The sequence below is a fragment of the Acinonyx jubatus genome, chromosome F2 (assembly GCF_027475565.1).
Source record: "Acinonyx jubatus isolate Ajub_Pintada_27869175 chromosome F2, VMU_Ajub_asm_v1.0, whole genome shotgun sequence".
Lineage (NCBI taxonomy): Eukaryota > Metazoa > Chordata > Mammalia > Carnivora > Felidae > Acinonyx > Acinonyx jubatus.
Genome location: NC_069394.1, coordinates 30,904,063 through 30,927,677, shown reverse-complemented (window position 1 = coordinate 30,927,677; position 23,615 = coordinate 30,904,063). Strand labels below are relative to the sequence as shown.

The following is a 23,615-nucleotide window of genomic DNA, read 5'->3' as shown; positions in this document are numbered from 1 at the left end:
TTATGATATAATGATAAAGGGGTCAATCCAAAAGGAGGACTTAATATTTATATTTATGCATCCAACATAGGAGCAACTAAATACATAAAGCAAATATTAACAGACCTAAAGGGAGAGATAGATCATCCAGACAGAAAATCAATAAGGAAGCACTGGTCTTATACAATGTGTTAGATCAGATGGATTTAACAGACCTATACAGAATATTCCATCTAAGAGCAATAGAATACACATTATTCCCAAGAACATACGGAGCATTATCTAAACTATATGCTAGGCTGAAAAACAAGTGTTAACAAGTTTAAAATCAAAATAAGAATCATTTGGATCATGATGTATGAAATAAGAAATCAATCACAAAGAAAATTGGCAAATTTACAAATACGTCAAACATGCCACTATAAAACCAATGAGTCAATGAAGAAATCAAAGAGAGAAATCATTTGGATCATGAAGTATGAAACAAGGAATCAGTCACATAAATAAAATTAGCAAATTTACAAATACATGAAACATGCCACTATAAAACCCATAAGTCAATGAAGAAATCAAAAGAGAAATCAAAAACCACCTTGAGACAAATGAAAAAAGAAGTAAACCTATCAAACTTTATGGGACACAACAGAAGCAGTTCTAAGAAGGAAACTCATAGTGATAAGTGTCTATATCAAATATAAGAAAAAAAAACCAAGGTGCTTTACACTCTAAGGAACTATAAAAAAAATGAATCTCAAAGTTAGTAGAAGGAAGGAAATAAACATCAGAGCAGAAATAAATGAAATAGAGAGTAAAAAGACAATTAAAAAGATTAATAAAATTATCAGTTTTGAAAACATAAAATTGATAAAGCTTTAGCTAGACCCATAGAGAAACAAAAAAAGGGGGACTCAAATAAAATCAGAAACAAAAGAGGAAATTTTACAACTGGTACCATAGATATACAAAGGATAAGAGACTACTATGTACAATTACATGTCAACAAATACTAACCTACACAGAGAAATAGGCACTTAGACAAAATAAGAAGACAGAGAAATTTATCCCAAAGAACAGGACAAGACCAGGGCCAGAGATCTAAGCAAAACATATAAGTAACATGCCTCATGGAGTATTCTTTTTAATTTTTTTTAATGTTTGTTTATTTTTGAGAGGGATAGACAGAGCGTGAGCATTGGGGGTGGGGGGACAGAAAGAGAGGGAGACACAGAATTTGAAGTAGGCTCCAGGCTCTGAGCTGTCAGCACAGAACCTGACATGGGGCTCAAACCCATAAACTGAGAGATCATGACCTGAGTCAAAGTCAGATGCCCAATCAACAGAGCCACCCAGGCACTCCACCTCATGGAGTATGATAACATATTGAAAGCAATGATCATAAGGATACTTACTGGAATTGAGGAAAAAGTGGAAGACACAAGTGAGACCCTTAACAAAGACATAAGGAATAACAGCAGAGATAAAAGGCTCAGTAAATGAAATGAGAAACATGCTTGATGGAATGAAGAACAGGCTAGAAGCACAGAGGAAAAAATCACGTAGAAGACAGAGTAATAGAAAGTAATAAGGCTGAACAAAAGAGACAAAAAAATTGTGCCAAAGAATAGACTTAGGGAACTCTGACTCCATCAAGTGTAATATTCATATTATAGGAATCCCAGAAGAAAAGAAGGGACAGAAAGTATATTTAAAGAAATAATAGCCAAAAAGTTCCTTAATTTGGGGAAGGAAACAGATATTCAGATCCAGGAGTCCAGAGAATCCCCATAAAAATCAACAAAAGCAGATCCACACCAAGACATATTGTAATTAAATTTGAAAAATATAGTGATGAAGAAAACATTTTAACAGTAGCAAGACAAAAGAAGATACTACATACAAGGGATCCTCCATAAGACTAGCAGGAGAATTTTCAGCAGAAACTTTCCAAGCCAGAAGGGAGTGACATGATATATTCAAGGTGATGTATGGGAAAAATCTGCAGTCAAGAATATCTATCCAGAAAGGTCATCATTCAGAATAGAAGGAGAGATAGAGTTTCCCAGACAAACAAAAACTAGAGGAATTCATGACCACTAAACTAGCCCTGAATGAAATATTAAAGAGGATTGGTTGAGTGGAAAGAACAGACCAAAAGTGATAGTATAAATGTAGGAAACACAAAAGAAGTAAACATGAATATTTATGTAAAATATCAGTCAAGGAGCCACAAAATAAAATGATGTAAAATATGATAACATATACATAAAACATGGGGAGGAGAGGAATAAAGAATGTGTTCAAACTTAAATGACCATCAACTTAATATAGACTGCTATATGCAGAAGAGGTTATATACAAACCTATAGGTAACCATATTTCAAAAGCCACTAATATATATGCAAAGAATGAAGAGAAAGAAATCCAAATATATCACTAACGGAAATCAGCCAACCATGAAAGAAAGACAAAAAAGGATCAAAGAAAAATCTTCAAAAACAACCACAAAACAAATAACAAAATAACAATAGACACATATCAGTAATTACTTTGGGGGTGCCTGGGTGGCTCAGTTGGTTAAGCATCTAACTTCAGCCTAGGTCATAACCTTACCATTCCAGAGTTTGAGCCCTGCGTCAGGCTCTGTGCTGACAGCTCAGAGCCTGGAGCCTGTTTCAGATTCTGTGTCTCCCTCTCTTCCTCTGCCCCTCCCCACTCACACTCTGTCTCTATCTTTCAAAAATAAACATTAAAAAAAATTACTTTGAACGGAAATGAAAGAAACACTCCAATCAAAAGACAGAGGGTGACACAACAGATAAAAAAGACCAATGTATATGTTGCCTAAAGGAGACTCATTTTAGACCTAAAGACACCAGTAGATTGAAAGTGAGGGGATAGGGAAATATCTTTCATGTCAATGAATGTCAAAAGAAAGCTGGTGTAGCAATACTTATGTTGTACAAAATAGACTTTAAAACAAAGACTGTAACAAGGACAAATAAGGACTCCATCTAATCATAAAGCAGACAAATTCAACAAGAAAATGTAACAATTATAAATATTTATGCACCAAACATAGAAGCACCCAAATACATAAAATAATAACAAAATCACTAATCCATAATAATACAATAATAAGGGACTTGAATATCCCACTCACAACAATGCAGACATCATCAAAACAGAAAATCAAGAAAACAATGGCTTTGAAGGACACGCTGGAAGACATGGATTTAATGGATATATTAAGAACATTCCACCCTAAAACAGCAGAATACACATTTTATTTTCACATACACACAGAAAATTCTCCAGAATAGATCACATATTAGGGCTTAAAACAAGCCTCAACAAATTCAAGAAGATGTAAGTTATACCATGCATTTTTTCTGACCACAGTACTATGAAACTAGAAGTTGATCCCCCCCCCCAAAAAAAACTGGAAAGAACAAAGATACATGGAGGTTAAATAACATACTACTAAACAAAAATTGGGTTAACTAGGAAATTAATGAATAAAAAGTACATGGAAACAAATGAAAACAAAATGGCCCAAAACCTTTGGGATGCAGCAAAAGCTGTTGTAAGAGGGAAATTTATAGCAATATAAGCCTATCTCAAGAAGCAAGAAAAATCTCAAACCTAACCTACACCTAAAGGAGCTAGAAAAAGAACAAATAAAACCTAAAACTGGCAGAAGTAAATAATAAAGATTAGAGCAGAAATAAATGACATGGAAACTAAAAACAAAACAAAACCCTAATAGAACAGATCAGTGAAACCAGGAGCTGATACTTTGGGGGAAAAAATCAGTAAAATTGATAAACCTCTAGCCATATTTACCAACCAAAAAAGACAAAGACTCAAATAAATAAAATCACATGTGAGAGAGGAAAAATAACAACCAATACCACAGAAATACAAATAATTATAAGAGAATCTTAGGAATAACTACATGCCAACAAAGTGGACAACCTGGAAGAAACGGATAAATTCCTAGAAACACATAAACTGCCAAAACTGAAACAGGAAGAAATATAACATTTGAACAGACTGATAACCAATAAGACATTGAATCAGTAATCAAAAACTCCCAACAAAGTCTACGACCAGATGGCTTCATAAGTGAATGCTACCAAACATTTAAAGAAGAATTAATAGCTATTCTTCTCAAACTATTCCAAAAACCGAAATGGAAAGAAAAGTTCACAATTAATTCTATGACAACAGCATTATCCTATTATTAAAACCAGATAAAGACACCACTAAACACTAAAAAAAAAAAAAAGAGAAGTATTGGCCAATATTCCCGATGAACATAGATGCAAAAATCTTCAACAAAATACTAGGAAACTGAATCCAACAATACATTAAAAAAAATCATTCACCACAATTCTGTGGGATTTATTCCTGTGTTGCAAGTATGGTTCAATATTTTCAAATGAACATGATACACATCACATTAATAAAAGAAAACATAAGGATATGTGATACTTTCAATAGATGCAGAAAAAGCACTTAACAAAGTACGACATTCATTCATGATAAAAACCTTCAACAAAGTATATTTAGAGGGGACATACCTTAAGACAATAAGGGCCATATATGAAAAACCCACAGCTAATATCATACTCAACAGGGAAAAAACTGACAGCCTTTCTCTAAAGATCAGGAAAAAGATAAGGATATCCACTCTTACCACTTTTATTCAACATAGTACTGAAAGTCCTAGCCACAGCAGTCAACAACAAAAAGAAATAAAAGTCATCCAAATCAGTAAGGGAGAAGTAAAACTTTCACAGATGATATGATACTACAAATAGAAAACCCAAAAGACTCCACTGAAAAACTGCTAGAACTTATCAACAAATTCAGTAAAGTCACAGATACAAAATAAACATAAAGAAATCTGCTGCATTTCCATACACTAGCAATGAAGCAGCAGAAAGAGAAATTAAGAAAACTATCCCATTTATAATCTCCCTTGTAATTTATATAGATATCAAATATAATAAGATACCTAGGATGAAACCTAATCAAAGAGGTGAAAGCCCTCTTCTCTGAAAAATATAAAACACTGATGAAGAAAATTGAAAATGATGCAAATGGAAAAACATTCCATGCTCACGGATTCAAAGAACAAATATTGTTAAAATGTCTATACTACCCAAAGCAATCTACACACTTAATGCAATCCCTATCAAAATACCAGCAGCATTTTTCACAGAACTAAAACAATCTTAAAATTGCCAAAGCAATCTTGAAAAAGAAAAGCAAAGTTGGAGGCATAATAATTCTGAACTTCAAGTTATATTACAAAGCTGTGGTAATCAAAACAGTATGGTGCTACAATAAGTCACAGATCAATAGAACAGAATTGAACATCCAGAAGTAAACCCACAACTATATGGTCAATTCATTTTCGACAAAGCAGGAAAGGATATCCAATGGGAAAAAGACAGTCCCTTCAGCAAATGGTGTTGGGAAAACTAGATAGCACCATGCAAAAGAAATAAACTGGACCACTTTCTTACACATACACAAAAATAAATTCAAAATTGCTTAAAGACCTAAATGTTAGACCAGAAACCTTAAATATCCTAAAAGAGTACACAGACAGTAACTTCTTTGACATCAGCTAAACCAACTTTTTTCTAGATGTGTCTCCTGAGGCTGGAGAAACAAAAGCAAAAATAAACTATTGGGATTACATCAAAATAAAAAGCTTCTGCCCAGTGAAGGCAATAATCAAAACTAAAAGGCAATCAATGAAATGGGAGAAGATACTTGCAAATGGCATATCCAATAAAGGGTTCGTACACAAAATATATAAAGAACTTATAAAACTCAATACCTAAACACCAAATAATCTAGTTAAAAATGGACAGAACACAGAAACAGACATTTCTCCAAAAAAGACATATAGAGAGCCAAGAGATACATAAAACGATGTTTATCATTACTTACTATCAGGGAAATGCAAATCAAAACTATAAGGAGATATCACCTCACACCTGTCTCAATGTCTAAAATCAACAACACAGAGACAATAGGTGTTGGTGAGGATGTGGAGATAAAGGAACAATTGTGTTGGTGGGGATGCAAGCTACTGCCCCCACTATGGAAAACAGTATGAATATTCCTCAAAAAGATAAAAAATAGAACTACAAGGGCAGCTGGATGGTTCAGTCGGTTAAGCCTGTGACTCTTGATTTTAGCTTAGGTCATGATCTCATGGTTCCTGAGTTTGAGCCCTGCATCGGGCTCTGCACTGACAGTGCAAAACCTGCTTGGGGTTCTCTCTCTGGGATTCCTTCTCTCTCTTCCCCTCCCCTGCTTGCATGCTCTCTCTCTCTCAAAACCTTAGCTTAAAAATAAAAATAGAACTACTTATGATCCAGTAATTGTGTCACTGGGTATTTACCCAAAGAATACAAAAACACTAATTCAAAGGGATACGTGGACCCTTGTTTATGGAAGTATCATTTACAATAGCCAAGATATAGAAGCAGCCCAAGTGTCCATTGATACACACACACAGGAATATTATACAACCATATAAAAGAATGGTATCTTGCCATTTGCAATGACATGGAGTCAGAGAGTATAATGCTAAGCAAAATAAGTCAGAGAAAGACAAGTACCGTATGATTTCACTCTTATGTGGAATTTAAGAAACAAATGAGCAAAGGGGAAAAAAGAGCCAAATCAAGAAATACATTCTTAGTTATAGACAACAAACTGATGATTACCAGAGGGAAGGTGGATGGGTTAAGTAGGTGATGGGAATTAAGGAGTGCACTTGTTATGATGAGCACCAGATGATGTATGGAATTGTTGAATCATATTGTACACCTGAAACTAATAACACTGTATGTTATCTAACTGGAAATAAAATTTTTAAAAGTCAAAATAAATTTCTCTTAAAAAAATTCTATAACTGTGGTGATGGATGTTAACTAGACCTGCAGTGGTAATCATTTCACAGCATATACAAATATCTAATTATCCTGCTGTATATCCAAAACTAATATAATATTGTACATCAGTTATACCTTATAAAAATTAAATTAAAAATGAGTAAAGGATATATAATGGGGAAAGAATACTCTCTTCAATAAATGATGTTGGGGAAACTAGGCAGCCACATGCAAAAAATGAAACAGGACCCCTATCTTTTTTTTTTTTAATGTTTGTTTATTTTTGAGAGGGGGGGAGGGGCAGAGAAAGAGGGAGACAGAATCTGAAGCAGGCTCTAGGCTCCTATCTGTCAGCACACAGCCCAGTGTGGAGCTTGAATTTACAAACCGTGAGATCATGACCTGAGCTGAAGTTGGATGCTTAACTGAGCCACCCAGGCTCCCTGAAACAGAATCCCTATCTTACACTATATACAAAATTTAGCTCAGAATAGATTGAAGACTTGAATGTAAGACATGAAACCATAAAACTTCTAGAAGAAAGCATAGGTGGTAAGCTCCTTAATAAAGGTCTTGGTGATGATTTTTTGGGTTTGACACCAAATGCAAAGGCAGCAAAGGAAAAAAAAACACAGGTGGGAACTACATCAAACTAAAAGCTTCTAAGAAAACCAAACTAAACTAAAAGCTTCTGCACAAAAAAGGAAATCATCTCTTTCATCAACAAAATGAAAAGGCAACCTACAGAATGGGAAAAAATATTTGCAAACCATATATCTGATAATGGATAGATCCAACATATATAAAAACTCATACAATTAAATACCAAAAAAAATAAAAAATGGGCAGAGGATCTGAATAGATATTTTTCTAAAGAAAACATACAAATGTCAAACAGGTATGTGAAAAAGTGCTCAACATCACAAATCAGGGGAATGCAAATCAAAACCACAATGAGGTATCACCTCACATCTGTTAGGCTATTATGAAAAATACAAGAAGTAACAAGAGTTGACAATGATATGGAGGAAAGGGAATCTTTCTGCATTGTTGATAGTAATGTGAATTGGTGCAGCCACTATGGAAAACAGTATGCAGGTCCCCCCAAAAATTAAAAATAGAACTACCATATGATTCAGCAATTTTAGTTATTTGTCCAAAAGAATCAAAAACAATACCTCAAACACACCTATACTTTTACATTCACTAAAGCATATTTACAACAGGCAAGACATGAGAACAATGTAAATGTCCATTGGTGGATAAATGGATAAAAAAATGTCACATATGTATTCAGTGGAATATTATTAAGCCATAAAAGAAACTTTGCCATCTGCAACAACATGGATGGACCTTGAGAATATTATGCTAATTGAAGTCAGTCAGAGAGTGACAAATATTGCGGGATATCACTTATTTGTGAAATTAAACAGAAAGCCAAACTCATAAAGAGAATAGATTGATTGTTGCCATGGGCAAATGAGTGAAGGGAGTCAAAAGGTATAAACTACCATTTATAAAATAAGTCGTGGAGGTAATGTACAACACGGTGATTATAGTTAATACTGTATTGTACATTTCAAAGCCACTAAAAGAGTAAATTTTAAATGTTTTCATTTAAGAAAAAAATATTTGGAAATATGTGTGGTGATGGATGTTGACTAGATGTACTAATGTGGTCATTTTGCAATGTATACAAACATTGAATCATTATGTTGTACAACCGAAACTAATGTTCTATGTCAGTTATATCTGAATAATATAAAATAATTTGAGTACTGGAAATTTGATTAAAAATATGATCTATATATACAATTGCCAAACCTGTTATAGTTCATTTCATTCAATTGCACCACAAACTTATACACATTATTTATAGATGAATTATGTAATTTTACATCTCCATTAGAATGATAGCGTGTCTAAAATCAAAATAGAATCTCAATTCTGGATTTCAAAATATAAGGTTATTTCTATCAGAAGTTGCTGGCAGAATCACTGGTTTCCAATAGAGTTGCAAAGGGAGCTTAGCTTACTTAGGTTTTTGAGGTTATGTTCTTTATATGCAGAATATGACACAAGAATTCAGATGCAGATATCTTGAGGGAGAGCTCTTCAGAAAAAAATCTGTAAGAGGATGTAAGGCAGGATAATTAGGCTGAAAAGGGAAAAGAGCAGCAATCCGGTGTGTGTGCTGGGGTGAGGCAGCTCTATCAGCTGAAGAAAGCTCCCTGGAAAAGAGGGAAAGCCACAGGAGTGTGGCTCCTAGAGCTGGAGTTTGGGGACCACACATCTATTACAATAGTGAAGAAGAAACTGCAACTGGCATAACTAATAGTCGCTTCTCTCTGGCCCAATCTAAGAAGAATAAGCCATCAGCAACAGCTGCAGAAGGTGTGAGGCTGGATGATCCCCTTTGTACCATGGAATAATCAAAACTATGGATGACTGGAGGACCAGGGCTAGGCCTTGAACAAAGGACAGTCAATCCATATGGTGGCCAATAAGCTGTGATAGGACCAGATTTAAAGGATAAGCTAGGTGATCAGCTTTCTTAGTTTGAATATTTGAAGTAGGTAGTATTGGGAGAAGTTCAAAAGTCAGAGAGGCCATAGTGATCGAATGTACAGGCTGAAGTTATGAGGGAATTAGAAACTATAAGTAAGCAGTGACCGTGAGGTAGAGAATAGGTGTAAAGACAGTATAGGGTAAGGAACCATTTGCTGGAGATGGGATGGGAAATAAAGTAGAAACATAAAAGGTAACCACACTGGTAGAGCTCCAGAACAAACAACTGCAGAGTCCTGATGTTATTTTTCTTTCATCAGATAGGAAAAGGTTTCAACGAGTATAATCAGGAAACACTGGAATAGACAAATTGCCCTCTGGAGAGGGTAGATACTGTTTGCATGATCTTGCTTTGTCAAAGACTCAAAATTACCTGATATGCTTGTAAGTGGAATTGCTCTGCAGAATAGAGACAGAATTCTGGAGGCCAGAATGCTGTCAGAAGGAGAATGGTAAAGAAGGTGATTTTAAAGCAGATAGATACCTACGCAGAATTTTAAAGTTGTAAATGGTAAAATGTCCAATGTAAACCAATTTACACAGCGGTTTTTTTGGGGGGTGGGTGGGGAGTGTGATTCAACTATGAGGATGAGGGAATAGTGTACATCTGAGCTACCCAATATTATTTGGTAAATGTCCTGAGAAATTGCTTGAGGTGAGCAAAGATTCTAAGTGAACTCCCAGGATAAGCACTTGTCAGTCAATGAAGAATTTCCAGAGGAGAAGCCAGAGAGCCTCAACGGTTGGGTAGGGTTGACCTGGTGAAGAGGAGGGGAGCTCAGGTCATTGTTTTGGACAACAGTGAGAAGGGTTCAATTTGCCAGTTTTGAATCAGACTCTTTATAGTGTTCTTTTTGAATCTAAGATCTTGGACATTCTGATCTTCCTCAGCAGGTGGGAGAGAGGCATGGATGGCCTTGGCCAAAGTTTACTAAGGGGAGTTATTTCCATAATGCTGTGAGGTTTCTGAAACAGTGATAAGTAGGGAGATCAAACCTGATTAGGTTATCACAGCTCATCCCTTCTCCCTCACAAGAATATTCTTTGAGAGGTATTAAGTATACAAATTTTAAAGTCAAACAGAATAGCAAACTCTCCAGGAATGGCCAAATCATCTTTACCATTTAAACTATGAACTATTTGACCAAGAAAACAATTTGTGAAGATGGGGTGGGTACACTGAGATAAGTTCATCATAAACCCTCATTGTTTTGTGTGGTGATATGTGTGAGTGTCAAATTCTATGGTAGAGAACATTTAACATGAATTTAGCAGAAACCTCTCAATAATTAGTGACTACTTAGCTATGAAATTCTTGAATTTCTCTTAGAAACATTTTTGAAAGCTATTACATATCTTTCTTCCACCCTACTTTCTGAAGGATATCTAAGAGATAATTTCACACCTTTTGGTACTAGCCATGCTAATCTTAGCCAATCAGAGTCTTTAATTTTGATTGGAATATTTCCCACAGTTCCCACTGTGTATTGTCAAAACTAAAATGGAGGTGGGGGGGTGAGTTAAATAGGTGATGGGGATGAAGGAGTGCATTGTTCTGATGAGCACTGGGTGGTGTATGGAAGCGTTGAATCACTATACTGTACACTTGGAACTAATATTACACTGTGTTCACTGAAATTTACATTCAAATCTTAAAAATTTAAAAAAATCATTGGGGCGCCTGGGTGGTGCAGTCGGTTGAGCGTCCGACTTCAGCCAGGTCACGATCTCGCGGTCCGTGAGTTCGAGCCCCGCGTCAGGCTCTGGGCTGATGGCTTGGAGCCTGGAGCCTGTTTCCGATTCTGTGTCTCCCTCTCTCTCTGCCCCTCCCCCGTTCATGCTCGGTCTCTCTCTGTCCCAAAAATAAATTAAAAAATGAAGAAAAAAAAAATTAAAAAAAAAATTAAAAAATCATTTAAAAATTAAAAAAGAGAGGGAAATACAACCAGTACAAGAAAAAGTATTAGTCAGTTTAAGGCCAGAACTTAAATGGAATGCTTCTAAAAATCAAAACAGTGTCCCCTTAATGTGATAATATGTATTTACAAACAGGGTTTTGTGGTTGACGTCATCAACCGCTTGGTAAAATATTGCCAATAACATTATTGCCATAAAAATTGGAAAGTTGATTTGTAGGTTACTTAAAACTGTCATCTTAGCCTTTAGAGGATTTATTTAAATATAATTTTAAAACTTTCTTAATATTTATTTTTACAGAAGTTAACTTAGAAATTTAAGATTAGAAAACAGTTTCAAATGAGTGCTGCTGAAACTAATATGTGGGTATGTGGCTTTTGTCCAAAGTGGCCGTTTTTCCCTCAAGGCCAATTTATCATTGATGAAACATCTGTCCAAAACCATTCATGTGTGTTTTGAAAAACTACGATCAATCAACTCTGTTTGGATAGGCAACTATTGCTTTCTAAGTAACGATGGATGATGATAGGTGAATATATTTTTTGGTTTAACTTTAATGTCTGTTTTTCTGAAACTGGAAAAATATCAGGATGGTATTTTGTACTTGTGCCTTATCTCACAATTAAGTTCTTATTGGAAACTCAGAAAAGGAAACAAAGTATTTAGAAGTCTTATGAAACATTTTATTTTGTGCTAATGGCACTTTCTTGTGGAACTATTTGAATATATGGCCAAGGATGGAATTGGATGTTTATAAAAGCAAATTACTGAAAATTTTTTTCTATTTTGAAACCCTTATTTTTCTTTAATAAGGCACCAAAACCATGATGTCATTTTACTATTTGAGGGTCTACATACTCCATTTTCCATCTCCCATATCTTCCCCTTCCCATTTCTAGCCACAGACATACATAAGGTATACTGTGCTATATTTACAGGAGCTGAAATTTTTAGTCTTTGCTGATATAGGATAAATAATAAATTTAAATCTCTAGAAAGAGATATATACTATAGGTTAAGCTTTATACTTAACCATTTGTTCATTTATTCACTAAACAATAATTGAACATCTGCTCTCAGGCACATTTTGTATTACACTATAATTAGTTGTTTAATGATCTCATACCAGACTGTGAGAACTTCTATCTCAGTGGCTGGATTAATGAGTAACATTTAGTACATTTTGTATGCATACATGTCAAACAATTGACTATGAGGATTCAGTATGATTGAAAAAAAAAGAAGGGTAATGGGAAAGAGACGCCTGAAATTTATTCACCTTGTAATGTATGTTAGATATTTTGTGAATCACTTCACTTACATTATCGTTTTTGTTTTATTCAACTTTTACAGTTAACCTTTGAGGAAATATAAAGGTAAGTAGAATCAGGCAGAGTTAGTATCCTGCTCAATGTCAGTGGGCTGGTAAGTTAGAGCTGGAAGTTGAGCTCATGTCCATATGATCTGAGCCCATGTGCTTAGATTGCACAGCTGGCTACCACACAGAAACCCTCACTACTCCTACCAGGCTAAATGAGAAAACAAACAAACAAACAACACCAAAATAAAGTCTTACCACTGTATTAAAAAGAAGTGTAGGGGAGCCTGGGTGGCTCAGTCAGTTAAGCATCAAGCTCTTGGTTTCAGCTCAGGTCATGATTTCATGGCTCATGAGATCAAGTCCCATGACTTATGAGCCCCATGGGTTTCTCTCTCTACCCTTCTTATGTGTGCACTCTCTTGCCCTCTCTTTCAAAAAAATAACAATAGAAAAGTTCTAGTCAATTAAAAAGTATGTAAAACATGTATTTGAATAGTAAATATCGGAAGGTAAGAAAATATTTTTATAGTTGATAGGTTTGGATACTAAGAAGAGTCAAAAGACTCAATTATTCAAATTTAAGTGAAAGTGACCAGTAAAAAATTCATTCAATAAATATGTGAAGTTAGTATTCTAAATACTAGGGATACAATGAGGAACAAGAGAGATAAAAGTACTGCTTTCACTGAGCTTACATTCTTAAGGGAGGAGACAAATAATGATATTTATTCTAGCATTAATGTATATGTAATGCTTATATGCCACATACTCATTTCTCTAAGTGCTTTTGTTCCTCTCTTTCTCTCTCTCTCTCACAAACATGTTTAAAATCCATGACTATACAGCTCTGTGAGGTAGATTCTATTTTATGCTTATTTTAAAGATGTGGAAAATTCATCATAGAAAGGTAAGGAAGTCACCCAGAGTCATAACAGTGCGTGGTTTCAGTGAGACATGGGAAACTAGTTGCAAATCTATGCAGTTCATGCCATTTGTTTTTTTTTAACTTTTTAATGTTTATTTAATTTGCGGGGCGGGGCGGGGCGGGGGAGGGGGGGGGAGAGAGAGAAACACAGAATCCGAAGCAGGCTTCAGGCTCTGAGCTGTCAGTGCAGAGCCCAACGTGGAGCTTGAACTCACAAGCTGTGAGGTCATGATCTGAGCTGAAGTCAGACGCTTAACCAACCAGGCCACCCAGGCTCCCCACCTATTTCAGGTTTGATTAGTGATATGAAGAAAAAGAAAGCAGAATAAAAGGAAAGAGAAATGGCAGGGGTGATGATTTATTAAGGGTGTTGAACAAAAGCTTTGGGATGAGATGGCATTTAAAAGAGACCTGATAGAAGTAATTATTTAGCCATGATGTTATCTTAGCGGGAAAAAAAATCCAAAAAAGTAGAAATGATAGATGCAGAAATCCTGCAGTTGGAGCACACTTGATATGTTTTTTTCCTCCACACTTGTATTGTTCTACATATAACAAGGAGTCCAGTGTAAATAAGTAAGGGAGAGAATGGAAATATGGTCGTATAGTGACCTATGTGCCATGATATGGGATTTTTATTTATTTAAAAAAATTTTTTTTAACGTTTATTTATTTTTGAGACAGAGAGAGACACAGCATGAACGGGGGAAGGGCAGAGAGAGAGGGAGACACAGAATCGGAAGCAGGCTCCAGGCTCTGAGCCATCAGCCCAGAGCCCTACACGGGGCTTGAACTTGCGGACCACGAGATCGTGACCTGAGCTGAAGTCGGACGCTTAACCGACTGAGCCACCCAGGCGCCCCGATATGGGATTTTTAGACTATGCATGGACTTTGGATTATGAGCATAGATCTGATATAATCTAAAAATTTGGAAACTTTATAAAGATTAGACTGTGAACTTACAAGATTGGAGACAGAGTGATTACTTATGAGGCTTTTATAATTTGTCCATGATAAGAGTTCTTGGGCCAGTTGGTAGGAAGTGGATAAATTTTTTATGTATTTTGAAAGAAGAACCAGTAAGATTTACTGATAGATTGGCTCTTTCAATGTAGGAGAATGAAGAATCAGGATGATTCCACACTTGTTGTCTTGTGTAATTGGATGAATAGTTGCCATTCAGTAAGAAAGGAAATACCAGGGGGAAAACTATATGGGGCGTAAGAAGAATCAACAATTTTGTTTTGAATTTTAGGCTTTTGATGCCAAATAACATCTAAGTAGGGATGTTAACTAGGTAGTTGCATATATGAGTCTGAAGACAGGGGCTATGGATACACATTTGGGAATCATCAAGTTATGAATGGTTTTAAGATTGAGGGACTGGATGAGCTCACTTAAGGATGGAGTATAAATTGAGAAGAGGTCTGAGGATTGAGTTTATAAGGCATTCTGACATTAAGAAGTTGGTGCAATGAGAAAAGTCTAGCAAAAGATCTTAGGGAAAAAATGGCTAATGAAGTAGGAGGAGACTTAAGTACTTTTTGTTTTAAAAGTCAAGAAGAAAGTTTTTGGTAGAGGGAATCATTAATATTATTAATTGTTACCAGATTAGATAGGTTGGAGACTGATGGTTGGGTTTATTGATGAGGTCACTGGTGAACTTGTCAAGAGCAATTTTTGTCCAGTGGTGGCAATGAAAGCCCATTTGAGAGGAGTCCAAGAGAGAGTGGGAAGAGAAGAGATGGAGAGAAATAGGTATTGTGAATTTCTCTCTAAAGGCAACTTATGGGATAAGGTAAAATTAAGGCTGAGTTTTTATAGATACTAGAGATATTACAACATGTTTGCATGTTTACAGGAAGAGTCAGTAGAGAGGGAAAATTGGTAATATAGGACAAAGAGGGCCATTCGCTGGACTGAGATTCTTCAGTGGACAGGAAAGCATGAAATTTAATGAACAAGTTGAGTATTTGGTTCAATAGGATGTATATTTTGGCCACTGTAACAGGAAAGGTGCAGAGTATAGGAATTCAAGTGTAAAGCATTGATATGAAAGTGGGTTGATGCCAATGTTTTCTTTTGATTGTTTCCATTTCTACATTAAATAAGACACAGAATCATTTACTGAGGATGATGAAGAAAGATGCTGTGGATTGTATTCCCCCTGCCCCAAATTCATATGATAAAGCCCTGACTCCCAGTGTGATGGTATTTGGAGATGGGACCTGAGTGGAAATTAGGTTAGATGAGGTCATGGGATAGGGCCCTCATAATGAGCTTAGTGTCCTTATGGGAAGAGATGTTAGGTAGCTTGCTTCATCTCTCCCTGCCATACAAGTGCACAGTGAGAAGGTAGCCATCTGCAAGCCAGAAGGGAGCTCTTATCAAGGAATCAAAGTGGCCAGCACCTTGACCTAGGACTTGCCAGTCTCTAGAACTGTGAGAACTCCACTCAGGAGAGGAGGTGCTGGAGATGTGAAAAATTATATAATGGTAAGTTTGAAAGGCAGCAATGACGGCTAAAGTAGGAAGTCAAAGTTGATCTGTTTAACATGTTTTTGAGTTTTATTCTAGCTATAAATCAGCTACTTCAGTGCTGAGAGAACAGTGTGTTGGATAACTAGTTTTGAGTTACTATGATGTATGATGGGGGGAAAGGAGACAAAGGCATTAAGGTATTCACAACCATATCGTAAACATATTGTATAGAGACCACACCATATGTAGAGATCACAGTGGCGATTATAAATAATTAGGAGTATAAGACTTATAATAGTAGGAGTAGTCTATTATAGTAGTAGCCTATAAATATTAGAAGTACAGACCACTCATAATCTATTAAATAAATTCTATTGAGAGATGTGGTGGCTTTGTAACATTCACTTTGACTAGACTGAACTGCCTTTCTCAGAATTCTCTGTAGATTTCCAATTATAGTGGGCCACTAGAGACATTTTTACAGGCCATTTGAGAGATGGAAGTTAAACAGAAACATTGGTGTTTCTCAACACAGAGGCACTGGTGCGATCTCAAACTTTGGTGTGACACAGTAGCTGGGTCTGCAGCTTTACCACCTTTGCCTGGATCCTTCTTTAACTCTGCTATTCCTCACAGGTGTGCATTTCGCTCTGTGATGAAGGACACCAGCTTTCTATGTAGGACACCCATATCAAGATCACAGGTGATGAGAATTGGCATAAGTTTTGTCCTTTCCTCATGGCTTCCAGCTCCTCCTTGTCCTCTCTCTTCCCAATGTTATATCCATCTTCTCTTCCCAACTTCCCTCCCTGTGAACTTCAAGCTCTAGCATCAGAGGAAAGAAAGCAGACTTACAGACACTGCTTAGGCAGCTCTCATAATTGCATAAGACCCAATTCTGGTAACAAATGCCTTATATACAGTGGTTCCTGCCTCTCTGATGAAATTCTGAGAAGAGATTATGAAGTAGGTATTAAACAAATGGAGGGACATATTTATAAACTGGTAAGATTAACTATTATATAGGTGTCGATTCTCCAAATTCATTTATGAATTTGACAGTCCTGATAAGAATCCAGCTGGATGTATATGTCTTAGAACTTCAAATGTCAGTATGAATACTTTAACAGTAAGTGACAGAACACAAAAAGCAGCCAGGTTCTGTGCTATACCTCAAAACGTTATACAATTAAGCTGTGTGAAATGTCAAATATCATCAACTATGAACCAAGATTTTCATTTCAGGAATTAAGTAGAATAAAATTATAGTTCTAGCTTGTACATGTATGGGACTTTATGTGTGAGACGCTTGTTGTTGAAGTTCTACACACCCATATCTACACCTTTCCCTCCACCAGCTCATTTAATCATAACAGTCCTAATGAGGTAGATACTTTTCCTATTTTTCAGGCAAATAATTAAAGCACAGAAACATTAAGGACCTTGCACAGGGTCACACCAGAAAGTAACAGTAAAGTCACATCAGAGATTAATAGAGTCAGAACTTCCATCTCACACCAGCCACTTGCTTTTTCTAATATGGGTGTGAACTCTGCTCTTTGAGAACCTTACCCTGGAAAAGCAAAGGCAGGCTGTGGGGTACATCAAGGAAGGCAGAAGTTATTTATCTTGTAACTAACTGAATGCACCTGGACCATAAAAGATGGAGAAAATCAGCTCCATGAACAGAGCTAAGTAAGAACAATTGACTTTCATTATTCTTGAGGGTTGCTGAGTTGTTGAAATACAACTGACACGGTAGCCCAGGGATAGACTATTGAGTGAAACATGTTATGGAGCAAGAATCAAGAATCAAGTTGTTTAATATCCTGACTTTATGAGAGGGGCATTTTAGTGTGCACCCACTTAAGGAGACACCTTCAGCTCATTGTCATGCCAAGGTGGATCACCTCAATTGCGATCAGCAATCAAAAAGAGACAGGGAGAGGTCATATTGTTCCAGGCCCATAAATGTGTGCTCTCATGGTCAAAGGATGAGGCAGCAAAAATGGCTAGAACAAACTCTGCCTCTGGGGAGTAGGAAATGGTTGCTGTGTGTTTGGGTGGGAGGAAAGGATTTGGAAAATTACTAATTTACATAAAAGGATTTATAAGGTTTTAAACTCTTTATGTGCATAAAGGTCTCTGAGTTTTCAAAGATGCACTGCAAAGCACAATGAGGTCCAATTCTTCCTCTATCAAATTAGCAAAAATGCAAATGAGCCTGGGATGAAAACACTGGTAAATGTACCAAGGAATGTTCTAGTTATTGCTGGAGGCAGTTATTCAGTATGACCTTTCTGGATAGCAGTTTATCAATATGTATGAAGAGTCTTAAGAAACATAGTGTTCTCTAAATAGTAATTCCACCCCTGAGTATCTGCCATAATAAAGTAATCCCAAATATTGAAAAGAGATTTATACTCTAAGATTAATACTCTAGCATTAAAATTGTGAAAACTAGAAACAGAATGTCCAGTCATAATGAAAGAATTAAATAAACCATGGTACATTCACTTATTAAAATATTATGTAAAATAAATATATTTACAAAGATTATGTAAAAACATGGAAATGCTAATGGAGTAATAAATAAAAAGAATAATACAGAAAACCATATATATAATTATATATGTTTCAGGTGTACATATTTTTGTCAAAGGCTTAGAAAACCAAAACTGTTAGAATAAATAGTTGAAGAAAAATTGATGATTTCTGCCCCTTTGTTTCTACTTGTCTGAATTTTCAGGCCTGTTCATGAGTATGTTTTGAATGAAAAAAAAAGTTAAATGCAATAACAATAGCATAGCAGTGTCAGTTTAATCATCAGAAAGAAAAAGATTCTGTAATAAACAAGCCTGAGCCCCTCAAGCTCATCCTGATTAAAACCAAAGAGGAGTTCCAAGACTTGAAAAATGTCCTTTAGTGTTCTATTGTAGCTGTTATAGGAATAGCTTTCAAAGGGAAGCTCATAATAGAACCTAAAGAAATAAATGTTCTGAAGATGAGACAGAGCTTGGTTTATTTGGAATCAGTTGGCTCAGATACTGTTCTGATTAACCTGCATGGGCAAGATGGAATTTAACTTGAATATTTGGTTATATTGCATCCATCTTGCCTATTCCACTGGAAAAAAAAAAACACCCTAAATACTGTACTGGGAAAGGATGGGGGTGGCAAGTGAGGAGAAATTTTTGTCAAATGTGTTTTAGATTAGAGACCCTTCTAGACTATAGCTTCGAGGTGGAATTAGTCATTGGCACATATGCGCCTTTTCAAAACTGTTTCTGGTGAAGAAGCAAAGGTGTGTGTTTGTGCCAGGTTTTTTCAGCTTCTCTCGCTTTGCTATGTTGTCACTTGAACTGAGATTTGAAGTAGGAGATGGCAGTCAGGGCTCCTAGTTTGTGACCCACTACACAGAATTATTTTTTCTTTTTAAATTTCTTCAGAAGAACTGGTTGCTATTAGTGCATAGTTTTTCAGAAATGTTTAAAAGCACAATAGATAGCATTTTGGGGTTACTGACCTAAAATTAGGGTTTTAGCATATTTTAGAGAAAAAAAAATCCTGCCTTTTGCAACAACATGGAAGGACCTTGAGGGCAATGCACTAAGTAAAATAAGTCAGAGAAAGACAAATGCTATGTGCTATCACTTATATGTGGAATGTATTTAAACAAACCCAAACAAACTCATAGATACAGAGAATGTATTGATGGTTGTTGCAGGTGGTGGGTGGGCACAAAATAGGTGTAAGAAGCCAAAAGATATAAGCTTTCAGTTATAAAATAAGTAAATCCTGGGGATGGAATGTACAGCATGAGAGCTATAGCTAACAACACTGTGTTATGTATTTGGAAGTTGCTAAGAGAGTAGATCTTAAAAGTTCTCAAGGTGGGGCACACTGGGGTGGCTCAGTTGGTTGAACCTCTGACTTCAGCCCAGGCCATGATCTCATGGTTCGTGATAGCCCAGAGTCTGCTTCAGATTCTCTGTCTCTCTCTCTCTCTCTCTCTCTCTCTCTCTCTCTCTCTCTCTGCTCTTCCCCCATTCGTGCACATGAGTGTGAGTGCTCTCTCTCACAAATAAACATTAAAAAAATTTTTTGAAAAGTTCTCAAAGGGAAACAAATTTTAACTATGTGTCATGATGAATGCTAACTAAACTTGTTGTGGTAATCATTTTGCAATATGTACATATATCGAATCATGTTGTATACCTAATGTTAATACAATGTTATATGCTAATTATATCTCAATTCTAAAAAAAGATAAGAAATTAGAAAAACCAAAATAAGTAATACTTTTGGATATATAAATCTGAGTTATACTGATAGACTCACAAGATACTATATATAAATACTACATATAATTTTACTTTTGTTTAAAAGTATCCCTTTCCCTTCTTTTCCAAATGTAGCATTAGTTATTCTTTATTGTGAAATACAACAGGATAACTACTAAGCATCTTGGACATTTGCAAATTTTAAGAAATAGACACAGGTGAATGGATCAGGCTTCTACGTTTTTGCTCTTCTTGTACTATGTTCAGGTGAGAATTGTATTATGGGAATTTGTACATTCTGTCTGTGGTGACACTACTATTTTTATTTTCGGAGTTGACAGCTGCCTTCAGCATTGTGCAATGTTTGGCTAGCATTACATTTTGGCTATGGCTGTGTCAGGAGTTTCTTGTGTTATACATTATTGCAATAGATTTTGTTATTGATTCCAGATATGTTTATATATCTTTCTTGTTCTCAGTTTCTGGAGGTTAATCTGTCTAGCATTGTTCCTTTTCTTGCAGAAAGGAATCTGGGAATCCTTGAGAGTTGGATAAAACTGGCACAAAAAATGGAAAAAAAAACACTGAATGAAATCTTTGGAAAAAAAACAAACCCTACAAATCGACTCAAAGTAAAACCTTTCTTAGGTCTGAAAAAACCTCAGACAAGTTTAGAAGCATTTTTATGTACAGTGTCTTTATCTTCCTGCTGACTTTCAGAAGTAAAAACAAAGACAGACAAAACCCACAAAAGACAAAAACACAAACAAAATAAAACAAAAAACAACTCAACGATATGTTCTTAAATGCACAAAATGGTAATTAGGCTTTCGAATTGAAACTGGCTCTTCATGTGGCCAGCAAGAGAACAGCGTGGCCAAAGTGGACAGTACAGCAGCCGGCAGCATCTTTCCTGGTTAATCAATGTGATGGACAGGTGGACATAGATGGATTTTCCTTGAAAGTTGTTCCAGCCAAACTGGTTTTCATAGAAAGGGCTCTATTTTAATCTTTGTTCCAATAGAACCACTATATATCAGATATAATCTAAACTGTGTTATTTGTAATTCATATTGCTTCTTTAAACTTTTAGTTGAGCCGAGATTGTTTCTGTCCACCAGATTAAAACTTATCAGGTCCCAAAATGTTTATGTTCACCGTACAGTAATGCAGTTACTTTAAGAGATAAGACAGCGTTCGTGCAAAATGCAAAAATAATCAGTGTACGACATTAATTAGCATTTTGAGTTTTAATCCAGAGTAAGGGGCCCAGGCCTGTAGATAGTAGGTTCGGGCATTTGAGGGGGAGAAAGAGAAGCTTATCGGTAACGTTCCTGGGCTGGACTTGTCCAGCTGTAGTTTTGGACCATGCCAAGGTTAAAGAGGAAGGAGGGAACAAGGGAAATAAGGAAGGGAAATTCTTTGCTGGCTGGTGGCTGGTATCTTCATAAGCTGGTTTCTCACTCTGGCCCTGGTAGGTGTTTGTAGCTGATACTTTCTTCTGTGGGTACTATGAAGACCCTCTCAGTAGCCCTTTTTAGTGGCAGCTCTCACAGCACATGAGAACATCTCTCCTTCTGACCTCAGCCCTGGTGTGGAGATATCCCCATCCTGGTTCTACACCAAGTCGTTTCATGCTCCAAACCAGCTCTTTCCCCTACAGCCCACATTTGGTCCATGGGAATCAAACATTTCTTGGCTTTTACTAATGGAAGTATAATTCCTTTGCAAATAGAACCATGTTGTCTCTTTGTTTTCCTGAAATAGGCCACTCTAATTTTCTCAGTCCATGGTATCTCTCAGTTATGGAGAGGATTAGGTCCCTCTAGGGTCTCTGGCTGAAACCCTTACTCTTCATTGAGATCGTGAATGACAAACTCCTCTCTTTTCCCCTTGGGGACTGGAGGTGAGGCTCAAGCCCAGCTTTTTCCATAGAAACATTCCCCCAAATATATTTTTCATTCTCTAAATGCTTTGCCCCCTTTTTATAATCTTGATCTGATTGAATGGTCCAAGGAGCGTGGAACCAGTTTTTGTACATTCTTTTTGTGCATTCTACATTTTGTCTGTCACCTAGCTTTGATACACATCACCTGTTGTATTTTGTTGCATGGACCAAAACCCCAGTTAACACTCTGTTACACTGATGTGAACTCCAATGGTAGTCCCCTTGCTTAGATCTTAGCCTAAGATTGCCAGAGAAAATGGATAACCATTTAAATTTAGGTTTCAGATAAATGGTGAATAATTTCTTTGTGTGTGTATGTCAATTGCTATTGGAGATATGTGTAAACTAAAAAAGTGTTCATCTGAAATTCAAATGTAACTGGGCACCTGGAATTTTATTTGCAAAGTCTGGTAGCCTTCTCTTAGTTAAAACTGCTTAAAGCAACTTAAATAGATTTTGATTAACATTTTATTATCTGCAGGGCTGTATATATGTACTTATGTCTCTCATGTCCAATCTGGATAATTAGATGTAACCTGTGCTGGAAGCCTAAAATAACTGTCCAGCAAATCTGTTTTGACTACAATATGGTTCTGTTTCTGTCCGTGTCGAGATTTGACATCTTCCTGGTGACAAATCGGTCTTTTAGCTACACATGTGTAATTAATCTTGAGGGTGAAGATGGTTTCCCATCAGCCATGTTCAGGCCTAGCTCGGGGAGGGTTATAATAGGATGAAAAGAATTGTAGTACAGAGAATAAGCTGTTTGTCCTGTTATTAAACACTTCACTGCTTGTAGTTAACTATTTATTCTTCAACTCATGAATACTTGTTATTTGTAATATGTCTTGTAAGCACTTCAAAATATATCCTATTAAGGCCATCTGATTCCACTGTTGATATTATTAGGCATCATGCTATGACCCTGCTTTTAATGATTAACAAATGGGTTGAGCAGTGAGGTACAAAAATCAGAGCGAGAAAGCAATTTACCAAACCAAGTTTTCTGTTCGACATTTTTAGTTCATAGCATGAAGTTAATTTAATGGCATCATCTTTGTGAGAAGCAGTCATTTTGTAGTTTTATGTGTTCTTGAGATCCTGGCTTGGTGGTAGATGGAGAGACAGAGGTTTTTCCACTGTGAGATCTCTGAAGCATGTTTAGAGTATAGAGTGTCTGAGAGGAGTGGGGGTATGTGTTTCATCAAAGATGGGATCCTCCTTAGCTGAGAATTCTGAGATTGTAGCAGAGGATATGATGGTGGAAGAAG

At 36.2% G+C, this 23,615-nt stretch overlaps 1 long non-coding RNA gene across 2 annotated transcripts in view; it reads left to right on the top strand.

Annotated features, from left to right (window-relative positions):
• LOC113600613 (uncharacterized) overlaps window positions 1-21,675 on the top strand; it is a 39,921-nt gene extending 18,246 nt beyond the window's left edge. The window contains exons 3-5 of one of the 2 annotated variants that reach the window (XR_003421688.2): window positions 16,750-16,816; window positions 20,532-20,663; window positions 20,919-21,675. This is a non-coding gene — a long non-coding RNA (uncharacterized LOC113600613). The remainder of the gene's footprint in view (window positions 1-16,749; window positions 16,817-20,531; window positions 20,664-20,918) is intronic. The other variant, XR_008292634.1, reaches the window with a different exon arrangement.
• The last annotated feature ends 1,940 nt before the right edge of the window (window positions 21,676-23,615 follow it).